The sequence below is a fragment of the Mauremys mutica genome, chromosome 1 (assembly GCF_020497125.1).
Source record: "Mauremys mutica isolate MM-2020 ecotype Southern chromosome 1, ASM2049712v1, whole genome shotgun sequence".
NCBI lineage: Eukaryota > Metazoa > Chordata > Testudines > Geoemydidae > Mauremys > Mauremys mutica.
Window position 1 is genome coordinate 142,941,403 of NC_059072.1, and position 17,224 is coordinate 142,958,626.

Below are 17,224 nucleotides of genomic sequence, written 5' to 3' on the forward strand. Positions count from 1 at the left end.
GCTCCATATTCAAAGTCGCTTGCAATCTGCCCTCCATTCCCACAGTTCAGCTGTTTGCAGACAATTGCTGCGGTGACTCCGGACATCTGATTGTAGCAAACACTGCCCCACGTCCCATTGTAGAAAACCTCCAGCCGCCCAGCACAGTCACTGTCGCTCACCAGCCTCAGATCTGTGAATTCTAGAAGGAAATGCACAAAAAGGGAATTTAAATCATCTGATTCTGAAATGAACTGGGGTGGGAAGAGTGAAATCCCAGCGATTGCAAACAATCCTGTGCATCATTCTGCAGGAGCAACTGCTAGATAACCACTCCAAGAATGAGAGATTCTTTTACACATCACAGGCCCCCTAGAAATACAGTGGGCATCTCTGGAAGGCCACCACTTACCAGCAGCTACATACAGATTGTAACAGATAAAGGCCAGGAAGGATCGTGACATTGGCAGGCCAGATGCCAGCTCTTGCCCAGGCTGCAGGCATTAGCTGAGAACTGACAATCTCGTAGCTGGAGATCAGGCCAGGTCACCTGTATGTTAGCTTTGCTCAAAACAGGTATTAGTCTTGTAAGAATGTATTTAGTGTTTAGACTCTATGAAATGGTGGTTAGTTGCTGCAGGCATTAATCTCACTTGTAATGGCTGTGGTCCATGCTACAAGAAAATATGTAAGTTTTGCCTTATAAGTGTGAAAATGTTTGCTCTCAACTTGTGAGCTCAGGCATGGGAATCATCTTCCCCCCCCCTCCCCCATGCCCAAGGACTTTCAAAATCAGATGGGCTATCAATGATCATCACAATATACAGGATTGGTTAATGGCCTTATCACACCCAAGGAGCAGCACATGCAGAGGCCTCGTCCCCACTTTGAAGGCTGGAAGAAGGAAATAAAAATAGTAGATGTGATGATTGTTCATCTTTTTGGCTGTTTGAACTATGACAGGGCTAGAGACACCAAACTGAAGCCAGAGACCCCAAGGGGTTATCCCTGGGTCAGTGCTGAAGGACATTTGGAATTGACAGATCACTACAATTCTGTCCCTCCTAGGATGTAAATGGTAACTCATTTGTGTGTATATGTTTCTTTGCTTTAACCTGTAAAATAACCCTTTTATTTCTTTTTCCTAGTCAATAAACCTGCATATAGCACTGGTCTACAATTTTTGAGAAGTTGTCTGCTTCAGAGATAAAATGTGCTATTTATTATGTATTTTGATGTGCTGAATTCAAATATGACAATTAAAACAACTGATTGGCTACTGTTTCTAAGATATTTAAGTTTTTACATTTTATGTCTATGTATACTGTGTAGATAGTAGAGTTTTAATCATAAATTGTAAACCTAGGTCTTTTCATGTGTTTATGGTTGCTTTACATGATAATATTTCACCTGTCCTGTTTATGTAACACTTTAAAAATCAGCAAAAGGGTTATATAAATAAAATTTATTATGAAACAAAAGGCAAAAAACTATTATGTACATAGTTTAGTCCTATTCAGTGTCTACTCGGTGCTTCTTGGCTTGTCTCTTGTATTCATTAAATGGAGCATCTCTTGTCACTGTCCAGCAATAGTCTGCAAGCATTGATGGGCTCCATTTGCCCTGATAGCATTTCTCCATTGCTGCAATGTCCTGGTGAAATCGCTCGCCGTGCTCATCTCTCACTGCTCCACAGTTCGGTGGAAAAAAATCTAGATGAGAGTGAAAAAAATGTATCTTTAGTGACATGTTGCAACCAAGGCTTTTGTATGCCTTGAGGAGGTTTTCCACCAACAACCTGTAGTTGTCTGCCTTGTTGTTTCCGAGAAAATTTATTGCCACTAACTGGAAGGCTTTCCATGCCGTCTTTTCCTTGCCACGCAGTGCATGGTCAAATGCATCATCTCGAAGAAGTTCACGAATCTGAGGACCAACAAAGACACCTTCCTTTATCTTAGCTTCACTTAACCTTGGAAATTTTCCACGGAGGTACTTGAAAGCTGCTTGTGTTTTGTCAATGGCCTTGACAAATTTCTCCATCAGACCCAGCTTGATGTGTAAGGGTGGTAACAAAATCTTCCTTGATTCAACAAGTGGTGGATGCTGAACACTTTTCCTCCCAGGCTCCAATGACTGTCAGAGTGGCCAATCTTTCTTGATGTAGTGGGAATCTCTTGCATGATTATCCCATTGACAGAGAAAACAGCAGTACTTTGTGTATCCAGTCTGCAGACCAAGCAAGAGAGCAACAACCTTCAAATCGCCACAAAGCTGCCACTGATGTTGGTCATAGTTTATGCACCTCAAAAGTTGTTTCATGTTGTCATACGTTTCCTTCATATGGACTGCATGACCAACTGGAATTGATGGCAAAACATTGCCATTATGCAGTAAAACAGCTTTAAGACTCGTCTTCGATGAATCAATGAACAGTCTCCACTCATCTGGATCATGAACGATGTTGAGGGCTGCCATCACACCATCGATGTTGTTGCAGGCTACAAGATCACCTTCCATGAAGAAGAATGGAACAAGATCCTTTTGATGGTCACGGAACATGGAAACCCTAACATCACTTGCCAGGAGATTCCACTGCTGTAGTCTGGAGCCCAAAAGCTCTGCCTTACTCTTGGGTAGTTCCAAATCCCTGACAAGGTCATTCAGTTCACCTTGTGTTATGAGGTGTGGTTCAGAGGAGGAGGATGGGAGAAAATGTGGGTCCTGTGACATTGATGGTTCAGGACCAGAAGTTTCATCCTCTTCCTCTTCCTCGTCTGATTCAAGTGAGAATGATTCTGGTGCATCAGGAACCGGCAGTCCTTCTCCGTGGGGTACTGGGCGTATAGCTGATGGAATGTTTGGATAATGCACAGTCCACTTTTTCTTCTTTGACACACCTTTCCCAACTGGAGGCACCGTGCAGAAGTAACAATTGCTGGTATGATCTGTTGGCTCTCTCCAAATCATTGACACTGCAAAAGGCGTAGATTTCCTTTCCATGTTCAACCACCAGCGAAGATTTGTTGCACAAGTGTTGCAGCATATGTGTGGGGCCCACCTCTTGTCCTGATCTCCAATTTTGCAGCCAAAATAGAGGTGATAGGCTTTCTTAACCATAGTGGTTATACTGCGCTTTTGTGACGCAAAAGTCACTTCACCACAAACATAGCAGAAGTTATCTGCACTGTTCACACAAGTACGAGGCATCTCTGCTCACTTTGGCTAAACAGAAATGTGTCCCTTTGCAAAATCAAACACTGACAAAAAAGAGAGCACGACACTGTCTGATTTCTAGAGCTGATATAGGGCAATTTGTTCAGCAGAGTGATGTAAGCTTCGTTATGGTTGCATCATCCATGACTTCTAGGAATAACATGATGCAATTCATATCATGTATGACGCAATACCAGCTTCAGATTGCATCATTCATTGTTTTGCCTAAAAAGCAAGTACTGTCCAAACCCAGTCATAGATTTATTCATAGATCCAGTCAAAGATGTATTTTAGTCATTTCTGGTTTAAATTGAGAGCCCTTCCCTTTATAACTCACTTATCCTCCGCTATTCCCAAGTCAAGGGTCGTATATACTGACCCAATAGCATAACTTGAAAACTAGAGCCAATCAACAATTTTAAGCATCATTTTCATTCTCAGTGACCCAGAATTAGTAAAGTTTGACTACATTTATTTCAGAAGCATTTTGGCTGTAGAGCAGTGGTTTATTACAGGATTGGCTAGAGGCATTGTCTTTGGTGTAAGATCCAGGGCACCAATGATACTCCCAAGAATGACCTTGAGCGCATCACTGCAGAGTACGTGGCTCTGGGAAGAAGGATAAAGGAGTTTGAGGCACAAGTGGTGTTCTCGTCTATCCTCCCTGTGGCAGGAAAAGGCCAGGGTAGAGACCGTCGAATCGTGGAAATCAACGAATGGCTACGCAGATGGTGTCGGAGAGAAGGGTTTGGATTCTTTGACCATGGGATGGTCTTCCAAGAAGAAGGATTGCTAGGTAGAGACAGGCTCCACCTCACAAAGAGAGGGAAGAGCATCTTTGCAAGCAGGCTGGCTAACCTAGTGAGGAGGGCTTTAAACTAGGTTCACCGGGGGAAGGAGACCAAAGCCCTGAGGTAAGTGGGGAAGTGGGATTCCGGGAGGAAGCACAAGCAGGAAACTGCAAGAGGGGAGGACTCCTGTCTCAGACCGAGAAAGCGGGACAATCAGCGAGTTATCTTAAGTGCCTATACACAAATGCAAGAAGCCTGGGGAACAAGCAGGGGGAACTAGAAGTCCTGGCACAGTCAAGGAATTATGATGTAATTGGAATAACTGAGACTTGGTGGGATAACTCACATGATTGGAGTACTGTCATGGATGGATATAAACTGTTCAGGAAGGACAGGCAGGGCAGAAAAGGTGGGGGAGTTGCATTGTATGTAAGAGAGCAGTATGACTGCTCAGAGCTCCAGTATGAAACTGCAGAAAAACCTGAGAGTCTCTGGATTAAATTTAGAAATATGAACAACAAGGGTGATGTCGTGGTGGGAGTCTGCTACAGACCACCGGACCAGGGGGATGAGGTGGACGAGGCTTTCTTCCAGCAACTAACAGAAGTTGCTAGATCACAGGCCCTGGTTCTCATGGGTGACTTTAATCACCCCGATATCTGCTGGGAGAGCAATACAGCAGTGCACAGGCAATCCAGGAAGTTTCTGGAAAGTGTAGGGGACAATTTCCTGGTGCAAGTGCTGGAGGAACCAACTAGGGGAAAAGCTCTTCTTGACTTGTTGGTCACAAACAGGAAAGAAATAGTAGAGGAAGCAATAGTGGATGGGAACCTGGGAGGCAGTGACCATGAGATGGTCGAGTTCAGGATCCTGACACAAGGAAGAAAGGAGAACAGTAGAACAGAGACCCTGGACTTCAGAAAAGCAGACTTCGACTCCCTCAGGGAACTGATGGGCAAGGTCCCCTGGGAGAATAACATGACGGGGAAAGGAGTCGAGGGAAGCTGGCTGTATTTTAAAGAAACCTTATTGACGTTGCAGGAACAAACCATCCCGATGTGTAGGAAGAAAAGTAAATATGGCAGGCGACCAGCTTGGCTTAACAGTGAAATCCTTGCTCGTCTTAAACACAAAAAAACAGTGTACAAGAAGTGGAAGATTGGACAAATAACCAGGGAGGAGTATAAAAGTATTGCTCAGGCATGCAGGAGTGAAATTAGGAAGGCCAAATCATGCTTGGAGTTGCAGCTAGCCGGAGATGTTAGGAGTAACAAGAAGGGTTTCTTCAGATATGTTAGCAACAAGAAGAAAGTCAAGGACAGTGTGGGCCCCTTGCTGAATGAGGGAGGGAACCTAGTGACAGAGAATGTGGAGAAAGCTAGTGTACTCAATGCTTTTTTTGCCTCTGTCTTCACAGACAAGGTCAGCTCCCAGACAGCTGCACTCTGCAGCACGGTATGGGGAGGAGGTGACCAGCTCTCTGTGGGGAAAGAAGTAGTTCGGGACTATTTAGAAAAGCTGGATGAGCACAAGTCCATGGGTCCGGATGCGCTGCATCCGAGGGTGCTAAAGGAGTTGGCCGATGAGATTGCAGAGCCATTGGCCATTATCTTTGAAAAATCATGGCGATCGGGGAAGGTCCGCGATGACTGGAAAAAGGCTAATGTAGTGCCCATCTTAAAAAAATGGAAGAAGGAAGATCCAGGGAACTACAGGCCAGTCAGTCTCACCTCAGTCCCTGGAAAAATCATGGAACAGGTCCTCAAGGAATCAATCCTGAACCACTTAAAGGAGGGGAAAGTGATCAGGAACAGTCAGCATGGATTCACCAAGGGCAAGTCATGCCTGACTAACCTAATTGCCTTCTATGATGAGATAACCGGCTCTGTGGATGAGGGGAAAGCAGTGGATGTGCTATTTCTGGACTTTAGTAAAGCTTTTGATACAGTCTCCCACAGTATTCTTGCCAGCAAGTTAAAGAAGTCTGGGCTGGATGAATGGACGGTAAGGTGGATAGAAAATTGGCTAGATGGTTGGGCTCAACGGGTAGTGATCAATGGTTTCATGTCTAGTTGGCAGCCGGTATCAAGTAGGGTGCCCCAAGGGTCGGTGCTGGGGCCGGTTTTATTCAATATCTTCATTAACGATCTGGAGGATGGTGTGGACTGCACCCTTAGCAAGTTTGCAGATGACACTAAACTGGGAGGAGTGGTTGATACGCTGGAGGGTAGGGCTAGGATAGAGAGGGACCTAGACAAATTAGAGGATTGGGCCAAAAGAAATATGATGAGGTTCAACAAGGACAAGTGCAGAGTCCTGCACTTAGGACGGAAGAATCCCATGCACTGCTACAGACTAGGGACCGAATGGCTGGGCAGCAGTTCTGCAGAAAAGGACCTAGGGGTTACGGTGGACAAAAAGCTGAATATGAGTCAACAGTGTGCCCTTGTTGCCAAGAAGGCTAATGGCATTTTGGGTTGTATAAGTAGGGGCATTTCCAGCAGATCTAGGGAAGTGATCATTCCCCTCTATTCAGCACAGGTGAGGCCTCATCTGGAGTACTGTGTCCAGTTTTGGGCCCCACACTACAAGAAGGATGTGGATAAATTGGAGAGAGTCCAGCGGAGGGCAACAAATATGATTAGGGGGCTGGAACACATGACTTATGAGGAGAGGCTGAGGGAACTGGGATTGTTTAGCCTGCAGAAGAGAAGAATGAGGGGGGATTTGATAGCTGCTTTCAACTACCTGAAAGGGGGTTCCAAAGAGGATGGATCTAGACTGTTCTCAGTGGTATCCGATGACAGAACAAGGAGTAATGGTCTCAAGTTGCAGAGGGGGAGGTTTAGGTTGGCTATTAGGAAAAACTTTTTCACTAGTAGGGTGGTGAAGAACTGGAATGGGTTACCTAGGGAGGTGGTGGAATCTCCTTCCTTAGAGGTTTTTAAGGTCAGGCTTGATAAAGCCCTGGCTGGGATGATTTAGTTGGGTTTGGTCCTGCTTTGAGCAGGGGGTTGGACTAGATGACCTCCTGAGGTCCCTTCCAACCCTGAGATTCTATGATTCTAACTGATCTGGGGTAAGTGACTGGTTTCTTGGGACTGGAAGCAACCAGAACATGGTGTGATTTTTTGTGTGAATGACCAATTATCACTAAGTATAGTTTGTCTGGGAAGATAGATACCCCACTGTAACAGGACCCGATATAACACAGGTTCGCGTATAGCGTGGTAGCAGCGGGGCTATGGTGAGACTTTCAAGGGTCCGGGTCTCTGGCTGCTGCGGGGAGCCCTGGGCCCTTTAAATCACCGCTGGAGCCGTGAAGCTACTACCCCGGGGCTGCGGCAGCAGGGTTCGCCGGTGATTTAAAGGGCACGGGCTCCCCGCAGTGGCCGGTGCCTAGAGATCTTTAAATCCCACCGGAGCCCTGCCGCCCCTACCCCGATATAACGGGGTTTCAGCTATAATGCAGTAGGGATTTTTGGCTCCCCACGACCGCGTTATAGCGAAGTAGAAGTGTATATTGATCCAGGACTACATTCCCTCTAAGCTGTGTGGCTACATGGCTGCAGAGCAGGATATTAAGGGCCACGTACGCACGCAGCCACAGGGGCCTGGATTGGAGAGGTGCCTCTTCCCCAGCCTCGAACCTGCTGCAGCCGGGGACTGGCGCCTCTCCCCTGTCCCCAGCCCTGGATCTGCCGCATCCGGGGAGAGGTTTCTCTCCCATGATCGCGGATTTGCTGCAGCAGGGAAAGCGGTGCCTCTCCCCTGGCCACAGGCTGCTGCAGCAGGAGAAGGCTGGGGGGAGTTCTCTCTTCCCCCCACAGCCCCAGGGCAGCCTGCACCCCAAACCATTCATCCATGGCCCCACCTCATAGCCCACAGCCCCAGCTAGAGCCCTCACCCACCACATACCCCATCTCTCTGCCCAGCCCCGAGCCCGCTCCTGCACCCTGAGCTCCTCATCTCTGGGCCCACCCCAGAGCTCTCAGCCCCCACGCTGTAACCCTCTGCCTCAGCCCTGAGCCCCCTCACGACCCCAAGACCCTCAGCCCTGGCACCACCCCAGAGCCCGCACCCCCACCCAGAACCCTCACCCCGCACACCGCCACCCTCTGCACTAGCCCTGAGCTGTCTCCCACTGTCTCAACCCCTTGGCCCTAATCCCACCACACATCACCTCTATACTGGTGCACATAACAAAATTCATACCACACATGGATGTAAAAAATTAGAGGGAACATTGGTCCAGGAGTTCACATCTGTTACTGTCTTGCAGATATCTACTTTTAGAACACACCCCCAGGTTGGGGTATTACCTTGTTTCTCATCATTCACCTGGAAGTGGCCACTCAGAGCTGTGAGCCACCCCAGACAGCGTGACAGGGATCATGAGATCAAATAATTTGACCTTCTGTAAAACAGCTGCATAGAGCCTAATAACTTGAGTATGACATAAGCAGAGCTTCCAGAAAGGCATCCAGTTTAGACAGGAAGACTTCAAGAGATGCAGAATGCTCCATTTCCCTGATAGTTTGTTCCAATGGTTAATCACCCTCATTGTTAAAAACCTGGGCCTTATTTCTGAGGTGAATTTGTCTGGTTTCAGTTTCCAGCCATCGACTCTTGTTCTGCCTTCCTCCATTAGATTAAAGAGCCCTTTAGTAAGTGGTATGTTCTCCTCGTGAAGGAACTTATGCCTGTAATCAAGTCACCTCTTGATCATTTTGATAAGCTAAACAGATTCAGCATCTTAAATCTCTCACTGTAAGGCTTTTATTCAAGCCATCAGATCACTTTTGTGGCTCTTCTCTGCTCCGTCTCCAATTTTTGTGGACATCAGACCTGGACACAGTATTCTAGTATCTGTCTCACCAGTGCCATATACAACAGTAACATTTAGTCCCCACTCCTACTCATTACTCCCCTGTGTATACATCCAAGGTTCACATTAGCCCATTTTACCATACACGGCACTGGGCGCTCATGTTCAGTTATTTCTCCACTAGGACCCTACATCCTTTTCAGTCACTGCTTTCCATGATCCTGTCTCCTTCAGACACCTGAGATGCAGCATTCTAACATTAGGGAAATCTTGCAATATCTCCAATACCTCTGGGTGGGAGCTGAGGACTTTCTAATGGTGACCCTGGTAGATAGTTACACAAGGGAAAGGGAGGCAGAGATAGTCAGGGAAAGTGTCATTTTCAGCAACCTCCTTAAACATCTGCCCCCTCCATTAAATCCCCTGGTAACACGGCTCACCAGAGCATTCTCAGAACTGACCTGAGCAGAGAACTCCTGCATCCTCTTTGTGTCTGCAGTTGTGCTGGCCCCAGCCCCTGGAAGGACACAACCAGAGATCGGATTCATTCCCAGAGCAGTTCACATCATCCAGCCAGATCTGCCCGGATCCTTGCCCATAATGAGCAGAGACAGTTGCACTGATGGCATGTCCACATCCCAGTTGTTTGCAGATGACATTGGAGTCTGACAGATCCCAGAAATCATCACAGACTGTCCCCCAGCTGCCATTGTAATAAATCTCCACTCTCCCGGTGCAGCGACCTGCCCCATTCACCAGTCTGATCCGCCTGCTCCCTGCAGGGATAGATCCCAGCTGTTAACACGTATTTTCCTACTGAACAGAGAATGTCTGTGAGATTTAGAAATGAATCACCTGAGCAAACGACACCGACATCCGCAGAAATTCCTGCCTGGGTTGTCTCAGACATGGAGTTGTCACAGAGAGTCAGATGAGTCTCATTTCCTGCACACTGGACCCTTCTCAGCCCCACAGGGCCCGTTCCTTGCTCAGACTTAGGGGGGTTATAAGCTTTCTCAGCAACTCCACACTGGAGCTGCCTGCACACCACGCTGGCATCGTTCATGTCCCACTGGTCATCCAGCACTCTGCCCCACGCACCACGGAGGGAAATCTCAACTCTCCCATCGCACCGGCTCTCTCCATTCAGCAGTCTGAGTGATTCAGAGTGACCTGGGCTCAGGAGAGATGGGAAATACACTGAATAACACTCCCTGTTATACACTAGAAATAATACAGAGTGTGCATGAAATTATGGACTCTTTCTAAAGAAGAAGGTTAGCAATGATTTGGAGAAGGATGGGGACGGTGAATTGGTGACATTTATGTAACCTGAAGGACAAAGTGCTGCCCCTGCTCCGCTGCTCTTCATAAGGACAGAGTTGCTGAATAAAGCTCTTCCTGGAGAATCCAGGGCTTTCCTGGGTCACAACTATTCATTTGTGATAATATTATTTAGTTTAATTTTATGTTTAACATATTTATTATTGTTATACGTGGTTTAGGATCTAGCTCCCCCTCCCCTTGCTGTGCCCTGAGGTTTCCCTGCTCTGGGGGCAGTGTCACACACTGAGGGGCAGGTGTCCTTAGTCCAGCATCTCTCCTGCACTTACCTGAGCAAATCACACTGGCATCATTGTCATGTGAGCACAGAGAGGCCCCCAGAGCAGTAACAGGGCAAAGGCCCAAATGGGTTTCAGTCCCTTTACAGTGAAATGTGTCTTTCCAGACAGAGCCAGTTCCCTTCCCAAAATACCCTCCCCTTGGAGCCGATTCAGCGAATCCACAGTCGAGCTGATGACAGAGAACGTTGGCATCTGGTAAATCCCAGCGTGAGTCACAGAGGGTTCCCCAGGCACCAAGAACCTGGATCTCCACCCTCCCTGAGCACTCTCTGCTGCCGTTCACCAGCCGGAAACCTGTGTGCCCAGGGGAGAAGGGAGAAGGGGTTTAGAGAGGGAGCCTTGGAACTATTTTATACCAAATAGTAAAAGAAAGGAAAGTCAGGGGGCAAATGATCCCTTTCTCGTTATCTTGGCTTGTTTGGGGTTTTGATCCAACCCTATTAAACCCAGCTCTCTACACAGTGAGATAAGTACATTGCTTCACCCTAATTTAGAATACGTCACTGGGATTTTAAATAGATTGTGTTGAATTCTTACGTGAGCATATGACACCAACATCATTTGTGTGTGAACACGTCTGATTCACTTGTGATATCCTGGGACAGGAGAACAGGAGAGACTCATTCCCCACACACTGGAATTCTTCAGTCAAGATCAACCCTTGTCCTTCTCCAAAGTGACCTCCTCCTGGGATAGATACAGCTATTCCACACTGTAGTTCATTACAGATAACATTGGCAACGTTGAGATCAAAATGTGCATCACAGACTGTGGTCCACGTGTTTCCACGTTTTATCTCCACACGTCCTGAGCAGGCACCATCTCCTCCAACAAGACGGGGCTTAATGTGTCCTAGAAAGTCAATGAAAGCTGAAAATTATAAAGGGGGTTTGGGAGTTCGGGTACTCCACTGGTATAAAACTTTGCCTAAAAGCTCATTCTGGGTCAGTGGCAAAGTGAAGGCAGCAATAGAAATAAAAGGCAGTACATTAAAAAATGGAAAAAGTGGGAATTAGAGCAAATCAATATACATTAGAAGTTAGGATATGAAGAAAACTGATAAGGGAAGCTAAAGACATCAGGATAAACTCCGTGACTGGGAGGACTATGAAAAATAAGGAGTTTTTTTAAATATATTAGGAACAAACAAACAAATCCTAACAATGCTGTAGGCCCGTTAGAAATGGAGATGGTAAATTTGTTAATAGTGATGCAGAAAAGGCAGAAGTGTTCAATACACATTTTTGGTTTTACACAGCAGCAGGATGTCTATTCATATTCTGTGAAGAGGATGAATCTCTCTCCAATCTATTGGTACCTAAGGAGCATGTTAAATGGCATTTACCATGGATCAACATTTTTTTTATATCAGCAGATCTGAATTGCTGATAAAACCACAGTATAATAGAAATGTAGGGTTGGAAGGAACCCTTGGTGGATATGGACAACAATTGACAAATAATCTTTCAGTTATTTGAAGACTGTTATCAGTTCACCCCTCAGACTTCTCTTCTCTAAACTAAATATGTCCAATTCTTTCAACATTTCCTCATAGATCATGTTTTCTAAACCTCTTACTCTCTTTGATGCTCGCCTCGGGACATTCTCCAAATTGTCCTTATCTTTCTTAGGCCTGGTCTACACTAGGGGGGGTGGGTGTCGAACTAAGGTACGCAACTTCAGCTATGCAAATAGCGTAGCTGAAGTCGAACTACCTTAGTTCGAACTACTTACCCATCCTCACGGCGTGGGATCGAAGTCTGCAGCTCCCCCGTCGACTCTGCCACCGCCGTTTGCGGTGGTGGAGTTCCGGAGTCGACGGGAGCGGTTCGGAGTTTGATACATCGCGTCTAGATGAGACGCGATATATCGAACTCCGAGAAGTTGATTGCTACCCGCCGACCCGGGACTCCAGGACTCCAGCTGGACTCCAGCTGAGGCCACACAAGTGCTAAGTAGAGTAGGACAATTACCTCCTGTATCTTACATATGACATTTTTGTTAATACAATTCAGAATGACATTTCCCTTTTTCATAACAGCATCACAACTTTTCAGATTGTGATCCTGTGGTGTTTAGATGTGCTTGTAATTATTAGAACTGGGAGCACTGGCTGTTAGGAGTCTGAAAGGACAGAAAACAGGAAGGAGGGGGGAGGAGTTGAGGAGACTGAGTGAGAGTTACAAAGGGTGCAGCTGCAGATTGTTAAAGAGGTTTCCACTGTAAAAATAAAGTCCTGTTGAAGTTTGTTAGTACCTTGCCTGGTTGATACAACAGATCCACTATTAACTCCAAGATCATTTTCTGCAGAATCGCTGCCTAGTCAGTTATTCCCCCTTTTTTATTATTTTTTTTGCATTTGATTTTTCCTTCCTAAGTCTAATACTTTGCACTTGTCTTTATTGAATTTCAATTTACTGATTTCAGACCAATTCTCCAGTTTATCAACACCATTTTGAATTTTAACTCTGCCTTCCAAAGAGCTTGAGACCCCTCTCAGCTTCATGTCATCCAGAAATTGTGTACATGTATTCTGTACTCCATCATCCAGGTCATTTACAGAAATATTGAATAGTACCAGACCCAGGACAGTGTTATTTTGTATTTATCCATAGGGACACAGCAATCACAGAGAAAAGAATAAAGCAACTGAAGGCCCACAGGGCTATGTCTTACCTAAAGCTCAGCTTTCCCCTCAAAATCTGGGCTGACTCAGCTTATCCCAGGAACCCCTGCTTCTGGGGATTGTATTTCAGTCTCCTTCCCTGCAGACCTTGCCTCACCCTCTCTGTTCATCAGGGCTCCCCTGTTAACAATTCCCAAGCTCTCTGTTTAAGATTTCCCACCTCAGGGGCCCATCACAAGGAAGGGGGCTTGTGCTCAGCTTGGCCAGATGCAAAAGTTCAAAACCCCTTACACCTGTTTTGTCAGTTAAGTACCAGTAACTGGGTTCTATGAAACTACTGTCTGCTGTCCTGGGACATGTGAGGAGCTCAGATGGGGGTTGCCCTTTGAGCCCTAGTAGGAAATGTGAAAATAGCAGTAAAAGAGACTGAGGTGCACATAATAGTCACAGAAATACAGATATTTCCCATGTTCTATGCAGGGTTATAGTGGGCAAAGAACTGAACGTGAGCTCCCAGTGTGATGCTGCTGCAGAAACGGCAAAGGTGATCCCTGGATGTATAAAGAGGGCTGAAACGCAGGATTTCCAGTGTACAGGAAATTTCACTCTTTTAAAATTTCCTGTGAATTGGAAATCCAGCTAAAATTTTGTTTTGGAAACTCCAGTCCATGGTGTATCCAACATGAAATTTGCTTCTAGGAACCCCGATAGATGCGGAGTGACACTGACTCCTTGTCAGTTTCACCACTGTTAGCATCAGGACAAGCATGTCAATTTCTCACAGCCACTGCTGGGGCTCTGGGGCAGCCTCCTCATGTGGCCTGCCCTGGACCGGAGACCCCCCCGGCTCCCAGACTCCTTGGCCAGCTGGTAACCTAAATAGGCAAATAGCCCAGTCCGGGGCATTCTGCAAGGCAGGGCTGCCCCAAAGCCACAGACCCTGGAGCACCGGAACCCACCCCAGGACTTCCAGGATCCCTGATGCAGACCCTGGGGCTGATCCTTGGTTAGAGCTGGGGCTCCCAGGGCTTGCGGGTTCCTATCGCATGGCAGAGAGCCTGAAAGAGTTGGCAGGGCTGCCCTGGACGTACAGACCCTAGAAAGCCCAGGGTCTCCAATTCTGGGGCAATCTGTATGGTGGGGCTGCCCCAGAGCTGCAGCTCCTAGAAGACTGGGGTACCCAGCGCTGGGACAATCTGCATGGCAGGACTAACAAGAGCCACCAGGGAAACAGGCAGGGAACCACGGACATTTCCACCAGATCCTGCTTGTGGTTTTGAAAAAGTTCTTTGAACTTGATTCATTATCATGACAAATATTGAATTCAACAACCTGGAGTTTTCCATTTAAACTCTGGTTTGCCAAATAATTTCCAACCAGCTCTAGTAGGATGTTGATTTTTCCTGTGTGTACAGCACTGGGGAGACAAATACTGCATCTGCTTTTAGCGTCCACATTGTAAGAAGGATGTTAAAAAATGGGAAAGGGCACAGAGAAGATCCGCAATAATGATTCCAGGGCTTGAAAATGTGCCCTGCAGTGAGAGATTTAAGGAGGTCAATCTGTTTAGCTTGTCAAAAAGATGACCTAGATGTGTCTTGATCGCAGTGTATAAATACCTTCCCATGGACAAAACACTTCATACTAAAGGCCTCTTAATCGAGTGGAGAAAATCATAACAAGAACCAATGGATGGAAGTTAAAGTCAGATAAGTTCCTATTAGAGGTAAGGCAGACATTTTTCACAGTGATACTGATTAAACATTGGAACAAACTACCAGGGAAGCAGAAGATTCTCCACCTCCTGAAGTATTCAGAACAAAATTGAATGCCTTTCTGGAAGATATGCTTTAGCCAAACACAAGTTGAGATGAAGTACAGAAGTAATTGGTTTAAATTCTTTAGTCTTTGTTACCCAGGAGGTCAGACTAGATCTAAAGCTCCCTTCTGGCCCCAAAATCTATACAGCTCTGAATCAAAAAGAAAGTTAAAATTTGCAAAGAGAAGCATTCAAACATTCAGAATGCCAGACTTGTACCTGCCTGTGAAACCTTCATTAGTCCCTTTGTGACTATGGGTGCAGGTTCATTGTCCAGAACATGAACCTGGCAAAAGCATGGTTGGTTTTGAAAAAACACAAACACTCATGAGAAGTGCTAGGCACTGGCATGTGCATAAACACATTCCAGAAGGGTAATACCAGAGCACCTTGATACAGGGTTATGGTGTAAACACACTTCCCAATGATGATACAGGGACACACTAACCCCTCCTAATGGTAAGGTCAGGATGACAAGGTGATGGATAGAGATGTTTTGATCCAACCAAAATGTACCAGGTAAAGGGTGGTAATTAACCACATCTGAGGGGCAAGACATAACTGGTTTCTATCAGAGTATAAAAGACAAGTCGCAGAGGGAGTCTTCTTCTGGCCTCGGAGTGGGGAGGTGGGGGTGGAAAGTCTCGCCACTCACTGAGCCAAGTTCATTGTAAGGGGCATAGAGGTGCCAGTGTAACTGTGGACATTGATCCGGGGAGCTAGTACCGTGCTTTGTCAGCAATAAACCTGACGAGCGCCTTCACCACTGAACCAAATCTATGGTCTTCTTGGGCAGTTTGATTGAGGCCTGCTGCGTCTGCTATCTGCAGAGAGCTGGTGCAACGCACAGAGAGAAGACACACACAGCCAACAGCTGACAACACCTGGGAGGTAGAGAAGTGTAATTATCTCCATTTTAAACATGGGGAACCAAAGCCCAGAGACACTCTATGGCCAAAATTATCAAAAGCATCCACTGATTTTGGATGCCCAACTTGAGATACCCACGTTCTGTTTTTTGAGAGTACTTAAGCTTGTGCAGCACAGCTCCCACTGACTTCAGTTTAGAGCTGTGAGTGCTCAGCACTTCTGCAAATCAGACACTCACAGTCTCAAGGGGGCCACCCATAAAATGAGGAACACACAGTTAGTGACCACCTGTGGCAGAGGCAGGGATAGACTCTAATTCCCCAGGACAGCATCCAACTGCCCTAACAAGAGACCCTCCTTTCTGTTTCTGCTGAAGGGTATGCTTGTGTTTGTTGTCAGATGCTCCCCGTGTGGTGCTTTGCTCTGTTCAATGTTGATATCAATCGGCTGCGTGCGTGTGCTCCCTCTGTGTGCTGTCCCAGCTCTGTGCAGATAGCTGACACAGCAGACCCTGAGAGAACCCCCAATGACCACAGACTCTAGTGAGGTACAAACAGGGGTGGCTCTAGGTATTTTGCCACTCCAAGCACGGCAGGCAGGCTGCCTTTGGTGGCTTGCCTGTGGGAGGTCCCTGATCCCGCGAATTTGGCAGCAGCCTGCGGGAGGTCCGCTGAAGCCGTGGGACCAGCGGACCCTCTGCAGGCATGCCGCCTAAGGCAGCCTGCCTGCTGCCCTCGTGGTGACCGGCAGAGAGCCCCCTGTGGCTTGCCTCCCCAGGCATGTGCTTGGCATGCTGGTGCCTGAAGCCACCCCTGGGTATGAAGGCACTTCGGCCAGGTTTATTGTCAAACGAAGCACAATGATAGTTCCCTCTAGACTTTGCTCTAGAGGACATACTATGAATATGTGCCCCCTGGCAATAGACTCAGCTCAGTCAGTGGCAGGACTTTCCACTGCCCCGTAGGCTGGACAAAGACACCACCCTAGGGATGCATTCGTATACAGAGGTACAAACAAGTTACATATCACTCCTTACGTATTGAGGTGCAACCCCTCTATGCAGCAAGGTGCTGCCTCTCACCATGTACATGTTGGTTTGAACAAAACAACTCTATCCATCATATTCCCCTTTTGGCCCTGTCATTGGGATGGGTCAGCTTGTTCCTTGTTATGTGTGGAATGTTTCAGTATCAGTGTGTCCTGCTACCGTGTTTATACTTCTGGTATCCAATACACTATATAGATATATGATTATACAACATCAGCCCTTTCCTTGCCAGGTTCTGTGAGCAGGGCCTGCCTCTGGCTCACAGCTTAACTTTGCTTTGTTAGCAAAGTCTTGACCATTACTTTAGTTCAGGCCTTAGGCCTCATACCGGGCCTCTGATACCAAGGGTTTATGTTTCAGGGCCTCATCTTACTACAGTGTTCATTTTGGATAAAATGTGGTTTGCAGGGTGCTTATGCATAGGG

General features: G+C 46.7%; 2 protein-coding genes across 2 annotated transcripts in view; both read right to left on the minus strand.

Moving 5' to 3' along the window:
* Positions 1 to 10,464, minus strand: part of LOC123355832 (scavenger receptor cysteine-rich type 1 protein M130-like) — a 420,264-nt gene extending 409,800 nt beyond the window's left edge. The window contains exon 1 of the mRNA XM_044998590.1: positions 10,425 to 10,464. The gene's annotated coding sequence lies outside the window, so the exon portion shown is untranslated. The remainder of the gene's footprint in view (positions 1 to 10,424) is intronic.
* The window catches only part of LOC123347552 (antigen WC1.1-like), an 838,191-nt gene that overhangs the window by 556,007 nt on the left and 264,960 nt on the right, over positions 1 to 17,224 (minus strand). The window lies entirely within an intron of this gene.